The 21,575-nt window shown below is 39.5% G+C and overlaps 1 long non-coding RNA gene across 3 annotated transcripts in view; it reads left to right on the top strand.

Moving 5' to 3' along the window:
* The window catches only part of LOC148052400 (uncharacterized), a 59,203-nt gene that overhangs the window by 11,806 nt on the left and 25,822 nt on the right, over positions 1-21,575 (top strand). For all 3 annotated transcript variants that reach the window (XR_015698954.1, XR_015698953.1, XR_015698952.1), the window contains exon 3: positions 19,507-19,595. This is a non-coding gene — a long non-coding RNA (uncharacterized LOC148052400). The remainder of the gene's footprint in view (positions 1-19,506; positions 19,596-21,575) is intronic.

Genomic DNA, 21,575 nt, shown 5'->3' with positions numbered 1-21,575 from the left:
GTGAAGCTGAATTTACTTAATGTTCTGAGACAAATAGGTATAGCTAAGTATTAAAAATACAGCATGATTTGATCCCTCTGGAACATTTTGTTTTCATATTAACTTTTTTCCATCAGTATTTCATATTTGTCATGCCATTTTAGTTTTGATTTTTGATGATTTTTAGTTTCACGTTTTCCTATTTAATGTAGCATTGCTGTAATTTGATCTTTAACCCACGTTTTTCTATATATGTGCGTTACCCTTATGGGGTCGCGAGAGGGGGGACTCCTGAAAGGCGGCGTGGCGATTCCTCATCGATTCTGACAACAGCAAGTGAGATTTTGTGTGGCTGTATATGCAGAAATAAGGCCCATGGACTCCACTGTGTTACTTTGTCATTTATAACATATTTGGAAATGTCTTTAAGCTCCATCGTGGCAACATGGAAACTTGTGTCCCAAGTTGAAATCTTATCAGAATCCATTTCTGCAGATGAAAGCCTACTGATTTTGCTCTGAAGCCAGAAAGGAGGCTATTAGACATTTGTTTGTTGGCTAATCTGTTTGAGAAATCTTACATAAACTCCGGGAGGGGAGCTGCCAATTTCTGCACGTTGGAGGAGAAATGCTTCCTTATTTGGAGAGGTTTGCTCCTACTCGGGGCCACAAGAGTGGTTTCCAAACGCTTCTGGTATTTGATGACTGTGGCATAACTCTGGAGATCTTTGTGCGCTTTATTTTCCTCCTTTCAGCTGTTTTGAGATCAACTGATGTGAAAGGGTGGCGGTCGGGGAGGGAGTCCTTCAAGCTTTCCTGTCTTTGGAGGGTTTATTGCTGGAGTGGGATGGAGGGAGGGGGGGCTTTTTCTATGCCAAAAAACACCCACAGAAAACCCCAAAACAAAACCACTCTCCTCCTCCTTTTAACCTAGGCTTTTTTGTTTTGCTACGAAATAGAAAACAGCAAGAGGACGCTATGTCCGAATTTCTGTGAGACATCAAGGGTGGCTGCTCAGCTTCGGGAAGGGAGCGCAGGGTCCCCACCTGCGTCGTGGGCAGGGTGTCCGTGAGCAATGGCAGCAGGGGCTGAGCCCTTTCCTCGGCCATGGCCTTGCCTGCCTGGTGTGATCCTGCTGTGCTGGGATGTGTGTGGTCCCTTGGGACAAGGCTCCCTTCTCTGGCCATTAGGGTCGCTCCTGTGGCAGTGGTGCGAAGCCAAATTTGGGGGTTGGAGTTGTGCTTGCTTCCACAGTAACTGGCTTCTGTCGGTGGATCTGGACATGAGCCAGCAATGTGCTCTTGCGGCCCAGAAAGCCAACCGTATCCTGGGCCGTATCAGAAGCAGCGTGGCCAGCAGGGCGAGGGAGGGGATTCTGCCCCTCTGCTCTGCTCTGGGGAGACCTCAGCAGGAGCACTCTGTCCAGCTCGGGGGTCCTCAGTACAAGAAGGACATGGAGCTGTTGGAGCGGGTCCAGAGGAGGCCACCGAAATGATCAGGGGGATGGAGCACCTCTGCTATGAGGACAGGCTGAGAGAGCTGGGGGTGTTCAGCCTGGAGAAGAGAAGGCTGCGAGGAGACCTTATTGCAGCCTTTCAGTACTTAAAGGGGGCTTATAAGAAAGATGGGGACAAACTTTTTCGCGGGGCCAATAGCGATAAGACAAGGGGTAATGGTTTTAAGCTAAAAGAAGGTAGATTCAGACTAGATATAAGAGAGAAATTTTTTACAGTGAGGGTAGTGAAACACTGGAAGGGGTTGCCCAGAGAGGTGGTAGATGCCCCATCCTTGGAAACATCCAAGGCCAGGCTGGATGGGGCTCTGAGCAACCTGATGTAGTTGTAGACGTCCCTGCCAGTTGCAGGGGGGATGGACTGGGTGGCCTTTAAAGGTCCCTTCCATCCCAAAGCATTCTATGATTCTCTCTAGTGCAGCAACATCTGCACATTAATCACTTTTTTGGGCTACAGTGTGGCTGCCAATGCTGTAACGCGGGAGGCTTTGGAAATACACGTGGAAAGGCTGACCCCAGGGACTAAAGTCGTTGTTTGCGGGGGCTGGCATCTGGGGAGAAAGTTTCTTCTGCTGCTAAAGAGTCTCTTTCCCTTTCTTCTGACCTATATATATATATACTCAACACACCCTCTGCATTATGCTTTCCTCAGTTTACCTATTTTTTTCTTCTAATATTTGAAGAGTTGTTTGTTTAGGAATGTGTATTACTGTTTCTCTGGAATTTATTTGCTAACTGCCTGCTCCAGAGTTGGTTTTACATGTTTAATTTTATTATGTTCATGAGGCAACGTTGGCAGGAAAGGCACTATAAAAAGCATTCATTTCATGGAGTGGTACAAACATGTTTTCAGCTGAATTGATGACACTGAATATAAAACACTTCTCATTTACGCTTCCCCTTAAGGTTTGTTTAATGATCGAAAGTTTTTCATATTACTTAGAGGTGCAGTTCTTTCTACCCGTCCAGAAAGGACACGAAACTTAATATGCATTTACAGCTGCCGTCTGTAGTAAAATAACCTATTTAGGAACCTTTCTCCATGAACCTTAGGGTGTTACGGCAATTCCTCCACTTTTTTCTTTTTTCTTACTAAATAGTAACCTTGAAACCCTTGAACCTTGAACTCTTTTATTGTGAACATAGAAATAAAAAATGACCATAAATGAGGAGATCTGGATTGATAAGCCAGTTGTCAAGGTATGAAAATTTTGATGCAGGTACATGTTTATACTGTGGGGAACCAAAGTGTTTGAGATGCACCAGCGTTTTTGGTCTTCAGGTTGCCTTGATGCTGCCTGTGAACAAACAGCCATGATTTCCCAGTGCAAATAATTTATTGAATTTACATATAATATTTTTCCCTGGCAGTGGGATAGTGTTAATTAAAACGCTCATTACAACTTACAGTCTGATCCTTCGCAGGAGGCACTTCCTTAGGCTATTAACAAGGGCTGTAATGAAAAAAGCATGTTTCCGATGCTATTGCATACATTGGTATCTAGAGGCTGGAAGTGGTCCTGCCCAATACTGCTCCATCCTGGACTCATCTTAATGCTTAATTAGTTTTCTGGTGAGGTTGCACAGGTCTGCCAGGTCATGCAGGGAAACTGGGGAAGATCTCAGACGTGTAAAGCAGAGACTGAAGAGGGATAATTTGACTGTGCTGCTTTCCCACATACAGGTTCTGACATAGAGTTAGCGCTTCATCGAGGGGTTAATCTCCTGCCATCATTTCGGCTGACCTATATTTTAATGTAAATATTGAAAACAGTTAGAACAAGGTGTTGCGTAGAAGACCGTGTCTTATGTTCTCACTGTTTTAACTCTTTGGCCTCCAGTGTAGCTCCTTTTTCTACCTCTGGCACTTGCCTGTTGACAGTAGCTTCAGCAGGAATAGCTTCAGTTTGGGCGAAAGTCAATTAATTTATCAAACTTTCCATATACCTGAAGGGCAAATTAAAATGACGAACATCAGCGTGCATGGCAGATGAGGGCGACCTCAGGCCTGTTTGTACATACTGGTTGGAGGAAGCTGTTTGTTACAGAAAGTAAAGCATGGCCAGAACTATGGGAGGCTTGTTCAAGAGCATAGAGGTTACCGTTCTGTATCAATAATGGGTATCGCATCAAGAAGATGCCATATGCCTCACTGAATATCTGATAGACATAGGAGACTTTGAACAGAAAGAAGTTTTGAGCCAATGACTTATCAAAGGCTGTCAGAATAATCATTTTTCCCCTGATTTCAGTCAATTGCCGTCTGACAATTGAAAAGCAAGCCTATTCAGAGAGCGTTCACCCACGCTGGTGCCTGATCCTCAGTGCTCTGCAGCCATATACTTGGAAGCAAAAAGGAAAAGTACACATATGAAGCACCACATGGAGGTTGTTAAACACAAACCATATGTGTTATTTAGCTTTGGAACATAGTGAGGTTATGAAACCATTCTTGGAAAAGAAGACAAATGCATTTCCTGTACATCAAAATCGTTTGTAACAAATAGATGCACAAAAAGCTTGCTGAAAGCTGGGGCACGATAAAGATGACAGAGCCCTGAAATTCAGCTTACAACTGGAGCCTATTCATACTGCGATAATGAAGGAGTTGTCTAGGAACATGATTAAACATGGGGCATGATAACGATTCGTAAAGGATTTTAATTTATTTTTGATGGACTTTGTAGTCTCCTGAGTATGAATTGGAAACATACTTCCAGTTCTCACTAGTGTTGTTGAATCTGAACTCAGTATTACTCAGTAATAATACTGAACTCAGTATTAATTGGTGTCAAATCTGAACACTTTGTATTAAAGTATCATGGTTTAGGCTTACCTGTCCATGTAATTCTCAAAACTTATGTTGGAACTCAGTTTGTAACATTAATTCATTTTTGATTGTATGAGAGGGGGGAAAAAGAAGATGCCAAAGGCTACCCGCAATCCAAATATTTTACGGTGCATAGTCAAATGAAATCTGAACATCAGTGATTACATTTTTAGTAGGATGAGTGTTCTGACTGAAATGCAGCAATCTGTCACTTGGCCTTTCTGTGACATTCAGTGTATTGAAATTACCAGGGAAAGATTGGGTTTTGACATGCTAAATTAACTAAGCTAGAAATATGAGCTTTATCATCTCTGCTAATTGTTACAGGGAGAGGGAAGAGTTGTTTCTCTTATTTTCTAAGCAGGCTATTCAGACAGCAATTAATAAAAAAAAAATTAAAATAAAACTATTCTCCAAAAAGGTCATCTTTGGAAGTAGTAGAATTGGTTGATTAAGAGAAACAACTTTTAATCTGAGCTGCAGCAGTGCAGTGATTTTACTGAACGCTTTCCCTTCAAGTCCAACATAACCATAATTAGTGTTTATCTGCATGACATTTGTCGCCGTGCAAGTCGACGCACTGCATTGGGGCATTGACCCTCTCCTGGTCAGGCTGAGGTTGCTCACGTCCACCCTGCAGTGGCTTCTGGTGCAAACCAATATTTACTTTCTTTTCGGGGCAAAGGCATTAATTTTGGATCAGGAAATATTTTTCTTACCGTTAGTTTGTTTTCTTTCTGTGGTGGATGAAGACAAAGCCAAATTAATTGCTGATGGAGAAGGCAATCTTTCATAAATAGAAGGAAGACCTGGCAACTGCATTAGTAGGTGAAGAATAAATGATCTAAAAGAACATTTTTAGGTACCTAGAAATTTATGTTTTTGCCCATGAATGATGATGTTTCACTCCTAGGTTTTTTTCTTTTGCTGTGATGTCTTCAGAGATGTAAAAATCCACTTGACCTAAAGATAAATTATGCTTCTTAGGATACTGTGCAAAATCTGCTGCAATTGCAACCCTTATTTTTTTTTTACTAAAAATTGAACAATGAAATGCTGTTTGTAATTACCGTCCCTTTAGGATGGGCTACATTTTGTTTTCTGTCTACTCATTTATCAAAATAGAAGTTTTTGTTTCTGATTGATGGATAAATAATAAATCCATGTAAATTGTGCCAGGACCCTGTCTGTAAAATCAGGATGTTTCAGGTCTGAAATTCTGTTTACTCAAGCAGTCATTATCTATGAATGTCAGCAAATCCATTTATTTTTAGCTCCCAGCCAAATGTGAGTCCTGGACAAATGTGTAAATGAAATTTCTGGAAACTTTCATTGGTGGTTAAATATCTACATCACTGACCTTGTCGTGAAAGACAGTGAATATTGATCTCACTGGTATTTATCAGTTATCCGAGAGTTGTCCAACCTTGGCTTCCTATTCCTAGGTGTTAGATATGAATTCGTAGGCCTTATGCTAAGCCAATATTTAGAGAAATACTTGGCTAGTCTGTGTGGGAGAGTAGAGGGACTTCAGGAGTAATAGGATGAAATTAAGAAAGGGCTCTTGTCCACGAGGTCTGTTAGCCTTACTGTCATTCTCCCTGAAGCAGAAAGAGCTACCGAAGTACATGAGATAGAAGAGCAAATCAGATGACCCTAAACATTTATATTTAGTAGTGATTTCAGGATAAATTTAAAGCTGTGCTTGAAAATGGATGTTTACGTATATATACACAGAGTTATTTCGGCCCTATCCAGCACTAGGTGAAGAGCGTGGGCAAAGACGTAATTGCAGCTGTTCATGTGTAACTGTTAATAAAAAAATTCTGTGGGCAGCCTGACTTATTGCCAGGCAAATTTAGATGAATGGGAGCATCAACTACATCATTTTTGACATTATATAAGTGCATGAATTAGAGAAGGCTGCTTTGCTCATTCATTCCACTCCTGCTTTTGGAAGGCAGTTTCAGGTAGCAATGGCAGTTGCATCACCGGTTTATGAAATTTGGATTTATGATGTGTTGCGTACAATGGGAGTGTGGTGAGGCCAGTTGCATTACCAGGACTTCAGCACGCCTATCCTCCCTCCAGTAGTCCCATCCTCAGAGCACATGCTGAATTAATAGGAAGAGATGAAGATTAAAGGAAGGTAAAATATAGCATGTGATTTGCGTGCATATGTACCTACCTACAGGCGTACATAAATCTGCTCGGTTCCCTGTTTGCATCCAAGGAAGAGTTTGCAAATAACTCTTACTCAGGATGAAACCACAGGAATTCAATGTGATGGTGTGAGCAGCATCCTCTCCCAAACAACGTGGTCAAGGATGGGCAGCTTTATGAAAGTTTCCTGCAAAGCTCACGTTGCATTCTGAGGCGGAGCCTAACATGAGATGTAATGATTGATGACATCAGGACAAGGTATTTAATGGTTAATTTAGAAAAATGAAAAAGATCTTTTAGGAAACCAAGAGGATGTTTCTTCGTCAAGTCTTTACTTCTTCCATATCGTGTATGGGGAGAAAAAGAGCACAAGGCACTGCCAGCTTGATCCAACCGCTATAATTAAGTGTGTGTGTGGGGAGGAAAGGAGCCTAACTGATCTCAGGAAAGCTTTGCTTTCCATTACTTCATGTGTACGCAGTGCTGACTTCAAGACATTTAATTCACATAAATACCTAAATGTCTGGAGACCTGCAGCACTGCTCCTGTGAAGCCATCCTTGGCTTGCCTGAGCTCTGCCTGGAGGTACGAAAATCCCATTGCCAAGTCCGCTCGCTGTGCGCACACTGGGGGAAGGCCACAGCACGGGATTTGTAGATAAGGCAGAGAAGTGCAGGATTTCTCGCTGCTGAACCCAGCTGAAATGCTCTTTCATTCTTTATTAAGTAGAAAATGAACAGTATGATCATGCATGGTACAATGCATGCAACGCATCAGTGCAAAAGTGAAGAGTAAAGCAGTCGTGTCTCTTTATCACAAGGATTCAAGCTGTTCTTTTAATTATAGACCAAGTTAGTTAATAAAAGTGAAGAAAATGAGACCTCTTCTGAGAAGTATACAGTGTACTGTCAAATCTCTTCCCATTTAATGGTAATTAGTAGGTAGAAGAGCGTGGTGCTTCACTGTTCTGCCACCCTCCTGTTATGCGATACGCGTTTGTATACGCAGCTTTAAATAAGGGAGCAGCTGAAGTCGGTGTAGGTGGAAGTTGTGTCTCAGAAGTTTTGTCTGTAAGCTTTTGGATCACATGGCCTTATAAGCAGTGAGAGACTGAGGACAGGTATATAATAACGTTCCCTAATATTTTGGCTTACTGTGTGAAGACACCTTCTTTAAGCTAATTGTTATACTTAAAGTTCGCTAAACGTGCGAAGTTAGGTGAAGCTGCTATAAAGTAATATAAGGTAGGAGAAATGTCCTTGTGTTTTAATATTTCAGGAAGACTCTTGACAAATTATACATTTACTTCATGATGATTTTGTTTTTCAAAACGCTTCCCCTGTATAGCCTGCTTTAATTCCTCCGAGGGGAACCAGGACGAACCATGGCAGCACCTTCCATTCCGGGGGTTCACTCTGGTTTCTGGGTCTTGCCCCTTCTGGGCTCGGGGCTCTGACATTTGGGCGGGGGATGCCCACAAACCGGGGAGGTGCCATGACTCTGCACCACGTTGTGTCCGTCAGGACTTTTGAGTGCTGGTAACAACCCCTTTTTTTCCGTGACTTTTGCTGAATGTTAGCCCTCTATGTGGTGGCAGTGGTGGAAGAATATTCAGAAGTTGATTGTGGGGTCTTCTGCAGTGGAAACAGAACCGGAGCGCAGGAAAGCACCGTTATTTAGTTTTTGAATTAAGCATTTGACAGCAGGAAGGACCGGGATTTAAGGCTATGTGAACTTCATCCAGCTCCCTTCTCTGCACGTGGTATGATATAGTCTGTAATTACACCTTCTCCGCAGGAACCCAGTCATATCCAGTGCACGTGACAGCAGCAGCGAGGGGAGGATTAAGATACCAAAGTGAGCTCAAATTGAATCATTTAAATTTGTGATTTAAATATTTTAAATGTTTCTACATGCATACAAGCTTTGTGCAATTTGGAGTGAAAAATCACCTTGGCTGCTTTAGCACCTACTTGGTAATGAATTATGTCAGTAATAGGTTGGTGGGAGACATCCAGGCTGTGTGGTTAAAGCACTTCTGTATGAATACTTAAAAAATAAAGCTAAAAATGCAGAGATGGCAGCACTGAAGCTGCCAGAGATGCTGGAGGCCAAGAAGTGGTGGAAGATGATGGCAAGGGAAAGCTGCTGGCCAGCTGTCTTGCCAAGGGGACGGTGGCTGCAGCAGCACAATTTATGGGACAAAATATAAAAGTTTTATGCGTCTCATCTCAGATTTCCAGGGTCAGATTTGTCTTACTCTTTGCCATATATTGCCTGTGAATTTGATCACTGTTGTTATCATCTTGAACTTGCTTTTTGGGCAGAAAAACTTGCATCTCACCATTATGATTATTACTATAAAGTTTCTCAGCGTTGACTCGTAAATGAGAATAGCAAAAAAAATGGATTTTGTCTCCCCGGCTGGGGATTTTATCTCTCCACGGCTTTCCCGAAGGCTTGACTGGGATGATTTGGGGTTTGTGATGCTGGCCCTGCACCAGGGGCTGCTCATCCTGGAGTCACCCAGGCCCTGCAGGGTTGTGCTTGCTTTGGTTTCAACTCTTCTAAACCTGTGAATTTTTGAGGAGATGGCTCCCTCGTGTGGTGGCACCACACCAACCTCATCTCCTGCTTCCTCTCGAAAGAAAATCCAAAATTGTTCTTTTTTTTTACCATGATAACGGTTGTAACGAAGCCATGTAGGGACCTTTTCCACCACTCGAGAGGCTGAAAAAGAGAGAAACTTTGCTGAACTCTTGTATTCCTCTGTTGGGCTCGGGGCCATGGTGTCATCCATCACTGGCATTTGAGAGAGGTGCAAACCTGCCCATAAGCTTCTTATTAAAGCTTCTTATTAAAGCCCTATTGAGGGCTCAATGTTCAGAGTGGTTATTAATGTAGTTCTTTACTGATGGGCAGGGGAGGAATTTAGCTGAGCAGGAAAATCATAAATAAAATAGTGGTAGTATTATACAGAAGTCTAAGGAACATCAAGAGTAAGCAATAGTAAGAGTTTTGACAAAATCTTTAGCTGAATGTAAACTGTTCCTGAGGCTCCACGTAAGCTTTTAACTTAAAATTAAGTTGCAGAAAATAGAGAGCATGTTATTAGTACGGTGTTATAGGAAAATCGGTATTCCTAATGAAAAATCAGTATCCTTAAAACAGGATACAAAATTTTACAATCAAGTACTGTTGCTTAGTGACAATTAAATGAAATCAGTCTATAGCTTTGGTCTATTTACTATTTGATCTACTAAAAAGTTCAGAATGAAAACTGTGGCTATGGGCATGTACACCTTCATGGTATGAAAGTTGGCTCTAGTCAGGGTGCTGTGCTGCTCTTGCATTGCCTCTGTGAGATTTCCAGTTTCTGTAGCGGAAAAAAATTTCAGCTATTTTTCCTTAAAATTTAGCCAGTAAGCTTGTGTCTCCTCTGCATTCAGTGGGCATCATGCCTGTCTTTAAAAACTCAACTTGCTTGGAGTTAGCCTACATGAGACAGAGACGAGTGAATTGTCATCACCATCTCACTGTTTCAGCGTCATAAGGGAGTTTTATTTTTCATATTTCGTAGCAAGAGCTTGTATCTTTTTTTTTAATAAGTCTTTTCTGCTTTTGGGAAACTACTATTTCCTCTCCAGTTTCACAAATATTTAAAATTACATTTGCATTAAAAAAGACTGGACTGGGAGTGTTTAATATTTTTATTTTTTTAATGCAATATCAGAGGTATTTCACTTACAGATTCAAAGTATCTTTCTTTCTGTGCACCTACGATTAAATATGCAGCTGTAGATACGTAACTCACCTCCTTCTGATCTGATCCCTTTCGCGTGTGGTGTTTCAAGCATCATCTTCCTCGTGTTTTCCAGTAGCGTGTTGTAAAATACTCAAAATAAAGGGGCATCTGTCACAAAAGCCATCACGTTCCCAAAATATTAGCTGGATGAAGCCAAGCCTGCTCTTCGGGAGCAAAAAAACCCCAACTTTCTACAAGCGGGGAGCCACAAGCAGAACTGCTTTTTATTGGCTGCCTTATGATTTGCAGGTTAATACACAGTATTATAATTATTTGTTACATCTTGTTTTCTGTGTAGTGTTGCAAATTATTCAAGAAGGAAGTTGAAGTTGATATGCTGAGATCAGGACTCTTCTTGTCCTCTCCCCTCCTCAGCATGAGAGCGGAGGGAGGCCGGGGACGTGACGCCGGTACGGCTGCAGGGATGGGACCCAGCACCGCTCATCGGACAAGCGTCCACATGGACCCGTCTGTGCCGTGCCGCCTGGGGCCAGGGGTCACTCCCGAGACAGATGCCTTTCACGGCGTAGACGTATGTGTTTCTGGTTTATAAAAAAAAAAAAAGAGAAAAAAGCCACCAAAACTCTTGCAATTTAGACAGCTGGTCTGGCAGTTGGTAATGTGAAGGCCTATTAAAATATTTATGCTATTTGTTATTTAACTTCATTTGTTTTTTTAAAGAATTTGGAAATGGGCTGATTAAATAAAATAGCATGAGGTCGCTCCGGTTGGGAGTGACATGTATTGGCAGAAATCGGGGGGCACTGGCAGCACAGGGGACTAATATTCTGTCTTTCACTCTCTTATAATCTAGTCGTCTTGTTTTCGTTCTGAGCGAGAGGAGGTGCTGATAAATATGCTGAAAATATTTTCACACTTCTGTTGGGTGGAATTTCAATGCTGTAACTGGTACATGAAGGCCTGGCTTCATGAAAGCTTCTGAGTCAGCGACAGAACTCCTTTTGACTCAGCCGTAGCAGTGGAAATCAATGTTAAAACTTATACACACACACACACCCCCACCCCCCAAGGTTTCAGTGGCTTGTTATTTTAGGACTTCAGAAAACTCACTGTGCAGGTTTTAATGAGGGATCCAACTTTTAAAACTTCTCAACTGTTTAAACCGTGACGCCCCAAACACAAAGTTTGGACAAGTTTCAAGTATCATTTAATTGCTTTCCAGAGTGTTTTGCAGAGTGGCTATTTTAATTAGAGATAAGTAAAACCAATATAATTAAGTTTAGCATCCTTAGGGAATGATGATACCAAAACTAACACAACCACTTGAAAATTTAGAAAGGAAGATTTTAAAAGTAAGAGGAAGGGAATCCACATGTCCACTCAAGGCAAGAGCTGAACAAATTTGGTCATTCCCTGCGTGCAGGGGAGCCCACGTTGGATGTGCGCGTCCTCGTCCATGAAAAGTGAAAAATTCACGATGGCATGGCAATCCAAGAGGCATTTTCACCATAATAAAAAATCAAAATAAATGGTCACCAACAATGGCCAAGTTTTGAAACAAGGAAAGAGGAACGGAGAGGATGGAAGAGAGAGAGAGAGAGAGAGGGAAAGGGAAAGGCAGGAGAAGAAATTCCCCGAATTGCTCCTTTTCCAGTGTCCCACTTGAAGGACAAACTTCCTTGAAAATTTATGTAAATTTATTTTAAAAAATACATCTAGCTAATCAATCTGCAATTCAGCTAGTTATTTAGCTAACTCCTGATACTGGCTTCACTGGGTTGTGTTCAACTCTTTTGACTTTTGATAGCTGTGAGTGTTGTGAAAGCTTTAACATAGAGACCAAGAGGTCAATTGTAATCTATGTTCAGAGATGGTGATACAGCATGAATAAATGGTGCTAGACATATGGAGATCAAATTAGTAAAGCTTAGTTTCATGTTAACCATAGATAACATGGTGTGAAATTTTTTAATTAGTAAAAATCCCTAGATATTCTGGGAAACAAAAAGGAGCAGATTGGAAGAGAAGCAATGTTGAAGTGGTCAAGGAGATGAGTGAGGGCGTCTCAGAGGCTTCATATAGAGGAGTGAGAAAAAGGGCAAATTTTGTTCCCTGGTGAGCTGGAGTCACGTTAGCTCTGTTGTACGTGCGTGGTGAGGAATTGGCACGCAGGTGCACAAACTGCATGTGTGTACAGATGGGCGTCCGTGTGCACGGCAGCTGCGTCTCCTGCGCTGGACCCGGACATCAGCCCTTCCTGATGTCTCTCTTTCCCCAGCATCTCATGTTATTTCTATGTTATTCCCATGCTTTAAGGTTGTTATTTGCAATTTTGTAATTTTTGATGTGTTACTCATTTTGGAGAGCTGCTGTTTAGAGGCTGATCTTTATTACGGCTTTTACAGATAACACTATGGTAAGATGTTAATGAACTCTCAATTTTTTTTTTTTTTTTTTTTTTTTTAAGACTGAGAGTTTCTAACTTGCCCTCACAGCAACCTGTTGCTCAGGCTTGTATGTATTTCTCTTCAGAATACATGTAGAAGCTTTTTTGGGTGCTCAGCTGGTTAGTGTGGTTTTCTCTACCAGCCACCTGGATGGGTTGGTTAGACTATATTTGGCATGAAAATTTGCTTCAAGTTCCAGCAGCAGAGAAAGCTCTTCCCTCTTTCTCTTTTCTTCCTCTATAATTTTTAAACTTTTAATATAAAACATTGCACTGTTATTTTAGTCTTTTCGTGACCTGGACTGGGAGGAAGAAAATGTAGTTAGATAGCTTGAGCTGGTCACCTTATTTAAACTCTCTTTGGCTGATTTGCCAGGTAACCGCTTTTATTTTCCATATCCTTGTGATTGCAATAGGAACTGGAAGAGGAGATATAGTGACAATACATACAAATCTTATTTCAATGCTTATGATTTTGCTTTTAATTAATCTACATTAAGTCACTTAAAGTTAAAATATACATCTTAGTTTTTTGTACCTATATTAAATGCAGTGGTTGATACATTTGTTTATGTTTCATCTAATATGCTATAGGATTTGCTCATAGTGTAAAGGTACTTTATGGAATTGTTACACTTTACAGTCAAAATCTGGACATGACTGGGTTATGTTTCATTGCTTTTTCCTAAACCACAATTGCTGCAGGACAGCTTATCTATAACTTAAGCTTGTAGTTATTGTTAAAAGAATTTTTCAAAACAATCATCTTTACCCTTTTTTTTTGTTTGTTTTATCTTCAGTCCAGCATCAGAGGGGAAATTTGGGTTCATAACCTTGCAACTACTTAGAATGAAAGATCTGATGTTAATTTGGAGAGAAGGCACTCACACACAAAGTGCAATCTTTACTTTTAAGTGATTATAGTGGAGCTGCATCTCCTGCCTCTTCCACACTTCCACTCCTGTTATGTATGTGAAGTTCAGAAAAGCAATTTACAGCGTGAAGACCTCTGAGCATTTTTAATGGTTCTGTTGAGTCTTTATATTCTTTCTTTCTTAGATAATTGATGTCATTTAAACCCACGATAACTAAAAGAGGGGAGAGTACATGCAAATCCATTACCTGGCTTGTAATTTTTTTTTATCCTAATAGACAAGATTTGGTTTCTTGCTAATGTGCCTTTAGAAATATTTTGCTTTAAAATATTAAGACTATTTATGTATCTTCTTTTTATATATACAGGGTGGAAGAATTGGGAAGGCTGATGGCTAAGATAGCTGGTTAGGGAAAGAAGAATTGCACTTTTTCTTATGACTTGAAAGAAAACCCTCTGAGCAGCTCAGGCAGCTCGGTATCTTTTCAATTATGGCAGTTAAACTGCTGTTTGCATTTTGCCAAATGACTGAGGAGAATAGCGGCCTGAAATGGTGTTGATTTTGTTAAAAAAGCGAACAGAAAATATGACTATGCGTGGCCTCAGCAATGCTTGTCTGTGTGAAGCAGCATTATGTGTGTCAGCAATTCCTCTTCAAATTTGCCAATATAAAAGCTTAAAAATTCTCTTCTGATACCATGTGCTGCATAATTCAGTTTAGGATCTAAAAATAAAGTGAGGTTCTTTACAATACTGTGCACACGCAGAAATGAAGTAAACACGTGTTAAATCTGTTCTGAGTTGTCTGATTAAAATAATCCTAGTGTGAAGGAAGAAGGCAGGAGGGCCAGAGACAAGCATTTCTGAGAGCAGAGAGGTGTTGTAATGATCTTGAAAATTAAGGCTGTGAGAGATTGTGAATATATACAGCATGTTAAAATTATTAGGGTTCACGTGGGCGCAAAGATGTTGACAACTTGAACTTGCAATTTCTTTAAGCACGGCCTTAAGTAAATTTATATTAAATCGGCAATAGGAGGCGAAACTGTGTTTGATGAAATTGTCTGACCAATTGCTTTTAAGTCTGGAATTTCATTTTCCAAACATAATCCTGTGGACAGGGAAACAACAAGCCAAAATGAACTGCAGGTTATTTTACTGTTCGGGGAGACAAGAGGCTCTTTATAGTTCTGCTCTATAGCTTAATTTTTTAGGGCCTGTATAAATAGAATTCAATCCACCAACTGATTCGGAGAGGATAATCCATCAATATTTAATTTGGTAAGAAAGAAAAGGCTTTAAAATAATATAATGTAGTTCATGAATCAGATGCACTGTTGGATTCCGCTATTAAATGTAGATGTATAATATTGGTGGCCTTGTGTTTGTTATTTTAATAATTCTAATTAACTTTTGGTAATTGTAGTGGATCTGCTGCCAACTATCCGGGCTATGATCATTATTCAGGGTTATTATTTTCAGTAGACAGTCAGGCAGTGAATATAGGAAGTTTTATGGCAAACTAAACTTAAATAGCCCAAGAAGGTTTTCTTGTTGAAGAAAAATGCCTCTTGGTGAACTTCATCATGATCTGTCCGTGTTTAAGAGATGCTGAGAGATTCAGGCAATCTTTATGATAATGTAGTAATTTACAAACCCCCTATAAACAGTATTTCACTCTTTCTCCCTGATTATTAATGATTAGTGAGATTTGCGTGAAGAAGTACAAGCTTTCTCCCTTACAATTATCCTGGTCCTCTTTTCTCTGTCTTTTTATGGTCCCACACTCCATTTTTTTTTTATACCATGGTGGTGGCTGTAATAGTGATAAACCGAGACACTCCAGACTGAGCTGCTGCAAACATCTTAGTGATAGAAAACTAATCCATTTATGCATGCAAAGAAATATTCTTCGCTTACGCTGAATGATACTTCATTGCCCAAGAAATCCACAGAAGTAAGGAGATGCTGTTGAAGATGGCTCTAAGAAATGAGCTTGTGGTCTTTGTCTTTCCCCTGTGAGACTTCTCTCATGCTGGAGATGGCACTCTGGAGTGTGTCAGCAGTTTTGCTTGTCTAGATTACGTCTTTCAGGTGCTGCAAAAATGCTATCCCATTTCAGCTGGAAAAATGTCACAGGTTGCAGTTTCTCATCAAAGGTGTGTGCTTGGTGCAGGAGAGGAAAGCTGCTGTCACTAGCATTGCATTGCTGAGAAGGACTTTTAAAAACAGTAGATTAAAAAAAACCCCAAAAATGTTATGATATCCAGAACTCCATGTCCAATCAATTGGAGATGTGGCTATCTACAAAAGTTGGAAAGATTTCTTTTTCTGCCATAGCAGCTTTTCCATGGGAAGGAACAGTTTCAAACCAGGAATTTTATGTAATCTGACTTTGTTTCACTGAAAAAAAGAAACTTGCTGGAATTTGAATTATTGTAATTTGAAAAAGAAATTTGTAATTTGAAAAAGAAATTTGTAAAGGTGAATTTGCAATGGTCCTCAGGATAAATGAGTACAGTGAATGAAACATCTTGCAGCACCAGTTCCTCCTAGACCTGTTCTCTTTCTTGAATTTACCACATTTTCTTACAGGAAGGCAGGTACTATCCAAAATGTTACTCTCGCCTCTTTAGCTTAACAAGTGAAGGTAGGACTCATGGAATAATGTGTTAGAGGTAGAGGAGAGCAGCTGAGATGTCTGGGAGCAATGAAACCCAAACCATGGGCAAAGACTTTTGGAGAATTTGAACATTGCAAACATAAGACCTGATATATGTTGCTTGGAAGAGGAACAAGCGCTTTTCTAACAGTTTAATGTGTGACCAGATTTAAAGGAGATATATTGTGTATTTTTAATTTGGAAATAGAAAATTTTGTAAGTAAATTGAATTAATCCCAAAAGAGTGTTTGGGGTGTAATTTAAGACTCTAAAACAAAAAGGAAATTCAGAGTGAATTTACAGATTACAGCTGTTGAGGAAGATGCGTATATGACACCCTACGAGTACAGTCAGACTGTCATCTGATGAAGTTATTAGCACTGAGGGATAGCACCCATTAAAATTGCTGCTAAGCTAGCTGACTGCTCTTTCTTCAAAGCACATTATGTTGCTGAGAGAGTGATTGAACTTATTCTAAGCCGCTAGACAATGCTCATCTCCAATTTGCCCATCAGAACATCCATACAATTATTTGGGGCATCTTCAAAGTGTTCCATTGCTTTTGAGTAGATCATTGAGATAATGTACTCTCGTTTGATAGTGGCATGCCTCCTGGATGACAATGTAAGAAAATGAAGCCCCCACCTCCCAGTGGTCTTTTCCTTTCTTCCTACACATCATACAAACAAATGCAAACTCTGAGATCATATATAACCTATAGATTCCTCAAAAGAAATTAATCCTAACTGGTTTTATCTCATTTTCTGTGTATTGCCTACTGCAATTTGGTCTCTTAATTTGTTTTTGCAAATGATGAATTTGATTTCCTGCTATCAATGAGTGTCTGCCTTTCAGTAGGCTCCAAGCATGACTGGCATAATGAAAAGTCTTTCTTGCATTGGAGTTGTATGTTTTTATATTAAGAACTTCCCTCTCTCTAATAACTAAGATCAGATGGCAGATCTTCCTAGTTCTTCACTCCAAGTTGTTGCTAATCTTTATCATCAAAGTGAATAAGAATAATACTTATGAGGGTACAGCAAAAATAGAAAAAATATGTGGAAAATCTAGTAAATGGCAAATCTCGGCTCTTTTCTTCCGTTGACTCTCCATGAGATCCAGGCCTTTAAAGTGCTGTTGCGAAAGAAACATTTGGGATCTATTAGGGGTTTTTTGGTTGTTGGAAATAGATGTGGGTGGATCTTGAGCTTTTTTTTTTTTCTTGAAATACAAATATTTTTTGTTGCTGTTTAGAAAGTGTTCGTATCAGAACTATAATAGCTTTCTGTTTTTTATTTGGCAGTGACAACACAAAATAAACCATTATACCCTCAATTGCTCTAAGGTGGATGGGAGAGTTATTCTAAGTGGATGTATAGATCCCTGATGTCCAGGCAAAATTTGTTTTGGTCTCGGGGTACAGACAATGCAATGATGCTGTTCTCTCCCAGCAGTGTAAGTAGCATACTTACCTCTGGGGTCTGCACTTGGCTCTTGTATCTGAAAACGTCGCTACCCAGTTAACTTCTATTCAAGTAGTTGTTTGCTGACAGATGGGAGGCATTCAACGACTGCGGCTCGAACCAATGAGGTTCTCAAATTTACAGCGGTTCACACTCGACAGTTTATTTTTTATTTTTTTATCTACATCTCAATTACATAGTAAGATGTTCTTTTTAAAAACTTGTTTGTTATTAAGATATAAATCTACTTATTTTAGTCATGTAGTGCATGCCAGCGTAATGCAATACAAGAAGATTACAAGCTGATGGTTAGATGTTAATAACAGTAACACAAAACATTAAGGCAAGTGACATTTACATAAGTATCTTGATCTTAATACATGTAATTTACATATGAAAATTTAATCACCATAGAGATAAACAGCTGCAATGTTTAATTAAACTCTCCACACAAAATCAGCCTGCAAGAAGTAGTTTGTCACTGCTAATTTATCACAATTCTCATAAGTATTCTTCAAAATAAAAATGCAAAATAAATGACTCTTATTGATAATTTAACTTCTGGTTACTTTATCGTATTCTCAACAGGCTTTGATGATACAATTACAATATGAAGATTCTAGGCTCATTTTCTCACAATTTAGAAGACAAAACATAAATATATGGAGAACAAATGTATTTGTTTACAGACTTAAGGGTCAGCAGTATGGCAGCACTAGAGTACAATTTAGGCAAATTTAATGCCATGATAAGTTATGTGTAATGAAGGGATGCGAGTCTCTCTCTGTGGGGCTGTTTAAGGAGGAAACAATTATAAGTGAAAATTAATGCCAGCATTATCGCGGAGTTGGAACAGGCTCCTCGCTCACAATATCACTGACTAAAACACACATTTTAGAAAGCAGAGATGTGCTGACATTCAGAAGTTATTGAAGCCTAGACTTTGCTTCTAGTGATGTATTTTAAAGCAAAACAAAGCGCTCAGTATCTTGAAAGAAACAATTTACATATCTTTCCGGGGATTCTTCAAGAAAATTAAAATTAGAAGGTTGACTGCATCCTCTTCACAGCACTAAGATAGCAATAACAGCAAAAAAAGAGCTTTTTTGTAACTTCAGGGTAGGTAGGAACGGAAAACAGATATTTAACATTTAGTACCTTAAAGTATATATTTTTAAGTGTGAAATTATATTATATCCCAAGTGGAACAAACTGTATAACGAGGTTGTGGACCGTGATGAGGGCATCAGATGTGCCTTCTGCATATGGTAAGAATTGCCTGTTTATATATAGATTTACTGAATTTCCTATACCATGGTAACCCCAGAACACTGGGAAACCTTAGTTTGCATATGGCAAATTAACTTACTCTTATGGACCCACTGAAAAGATGATTCTTGGAAAATACTATTTTTGCCTTGGGTTTGGATTTTCTATTTATTGCCTGTATCTCTTTTCATGTAAGTTTTATTTAAGGATGTGATCTTTTAAGGTTACTTAGGTGATATGCCTAAAGATGATACCCAGGTCACAGAGAGCAAATGGGGTTATTTGGTCCTGGGTTCAAAAATCCTTGTTCTCAATTATATACCAATTTAATTAAAGTAAAAACCGGGTTAAATTAGCCTTATATTCATAAATGAACCTTGTAGGAGAACTAGATGTGAGTAAAAAAACCCGTAATAAGTAGGAATTAGGTCTCACTACAATGATAAATCAATAACATACTGCAAAACAAAAATCAGAATTCAACATTAAAGCAATGCAACTCTTTTTTTGGTTTTATTCTGAATTCCAATTTTGCAACATAGGTGGAATTAAAAGTGAAGAAACCTGAAGTGCCATAACTTTCTGCAATTCTCATGCATCTGAGCGGCCACATCATCGTTGAGGAAAGGAAGTAAGGTCTTATTCTTAAAATATTATCCCACGTGCGTAATGCTGATTTGTTTTCGGTTTTGTTTTGGTTTGGTTTTTTTTTTTTTTTTGTAACATTGACTCTAGGTAGTGTTTTTCCCAGTTCTTGAATAAAAAAAGTATCCATCAAGATTTATTGCATTTAGGGCTCAATTTGGTGGCCATTTCAGTTGCCCTTGGGTGCTCTGGCTGGTCCCTAGCTGCCATGGCAGGAGCAAGCAGATCCTGTGCTCTGTCTGCTAGTCCCATGTGCGTGCCTTGGATGCCCTAAAGAAGTGGCACGTGATCCCTATGCTTAAGCAATTGAATCAAGTTCTTATACTCCAGAAATCAAGAAAAGGCTTCTAAGTGAATACATTAGCAACCATAAAAATCATACCTGGCAGAGAGGCAAAAGTGTTCCAATAAGTGATGTTCCACTTCACAAGAACTGTGGAAGGAATAACCTCTATACCAGCTTAAATAGGAAATGTTCTCGTTACCAGGCAAATACTATTTCATCTTTGAATTTGGTGTGGTTATAATGTGTTGGCAGGCAGCTGATTGTAAGTGGCAATTTCCTGGATATGCTGCTATTAATTGCTTTGTGTTACAATACATATGGTCATGATTTGAACTAGAACGTAGCATATTAGGTACAGTTCCCTAGTAATTAAAATATTTGTATTCAACAAAACAGAAGAAGCGGAATGAAGATTAGAAGAAGTAAGTAATTCTGTAATTCCAACATTTTAAATTATAGATTAGGACTGCTTGCTGAGATCATGAGATCTGTAGGTGCAGAATCTGTCAGTGCTAAGAGGAGAAGAGGTGCTAATCAGAAATGGCATCTTGGAAATATATAATATATTATTATACATAATTATATATAATATCATATAATTACAGCCAGAAAAGAAAGTGTAAATCTTTACAAAAATAATGTTGTAGAATATTGTTGTTTTGCAGTCAATATAAGTGAATATGTTTCATGTTATCACCTGAGCGTGTTCCCTAATGTTACTTAATTCAGTGATTTGGGATGTCATTAGTTTACTACTGTTAAGCAAGAGCTGTGTAAAATTAAGTACATTGTCTTCCTCTGCTCAGTTATTTTTTTAGCTCATAACCCTCCCAAACTCAAAAAAATGAATAGAGATCTACTCTGTAAGATCTGCTTGCTTGAAGGGCAGCATCTATGACGACAGAAAAAAATGTCCCGTTCTGAGTAGAATTCAACTGTAATATTCCCCCCCCCCCCAATTATTTGTTCAAATAATGACACATTTTTTCACCTGCTTTTTCTAACATACCATGATCTCTTGTCTGGAAAATGTATTTCTTCAAAATTCGCTGTCAGTGCAGGGCAAATCTCACTGTTAAGGCAGAAATGTCTGCTTTTCCATTCTGGACAGATGATTTTGAAAGACTGCGGTGTGGGGTTCTGCACTTTACCTGTCATCAAGCACTATTGTAATTACATTTTGTATACCCTTTTTGGGTATACAAGGTATTCTTATACATTGAAGCTAACCTGGTTATTCGGCAAGCCTTTATTTAGATTGTTGATGGTGATGTATTAGTTATACATATATAATGCCTTATTGGGGAAGGGCAAGTTTTTCTATATGGGGACGTGACATGTCTCCTGGTGGATGTATGGGGACACATAGACACTGGGCCTTCAGCTCACACGTAGTCATTAGGGATTTAGGGCATTCAGCATCTCGCAAAATCAGGTCCAGTTGCACAAATCCATGAGTCCATAGGATAATGACGACCAAGGAATATATTTTTTTTATGATTATTTTTGGTTGAGGTAATTTCCTCCTGGCCATGCAACATGATACTGAGCTGGTCTCGAGGACGCTGTAACAAGTGGCTGTGGGAGGTGTGTGTTATCGCTGGAGGTGGGCGAGGTGTGTCCTTGGCATGGTGCGAGGGAGAATGTCGCTTGCCTTTCTGAATGCATCGCTTTTGTTAA

Source organism: Nipponia nippon, unplaced genomic scaffold, assembly GCF_047370975.1.
Source record: "Nipponia nippon isolate SJK-2023a ecotype South Korea unplaced genomic scaffold, ASM4737097v1 scaffold_5, whole genome shotgun sequence".
NCBI classification, from domain to species: Eukaryota; Metazoa; Chordata; class Aves; order Pelecaniformes; family Threskiornithidae; genus Nipponia; species Nipponia nippon.
Note: the sequence above shows the minus strand (reverse complement) of the source record. Positions and strands in the feature narration are given on the sequence as shown.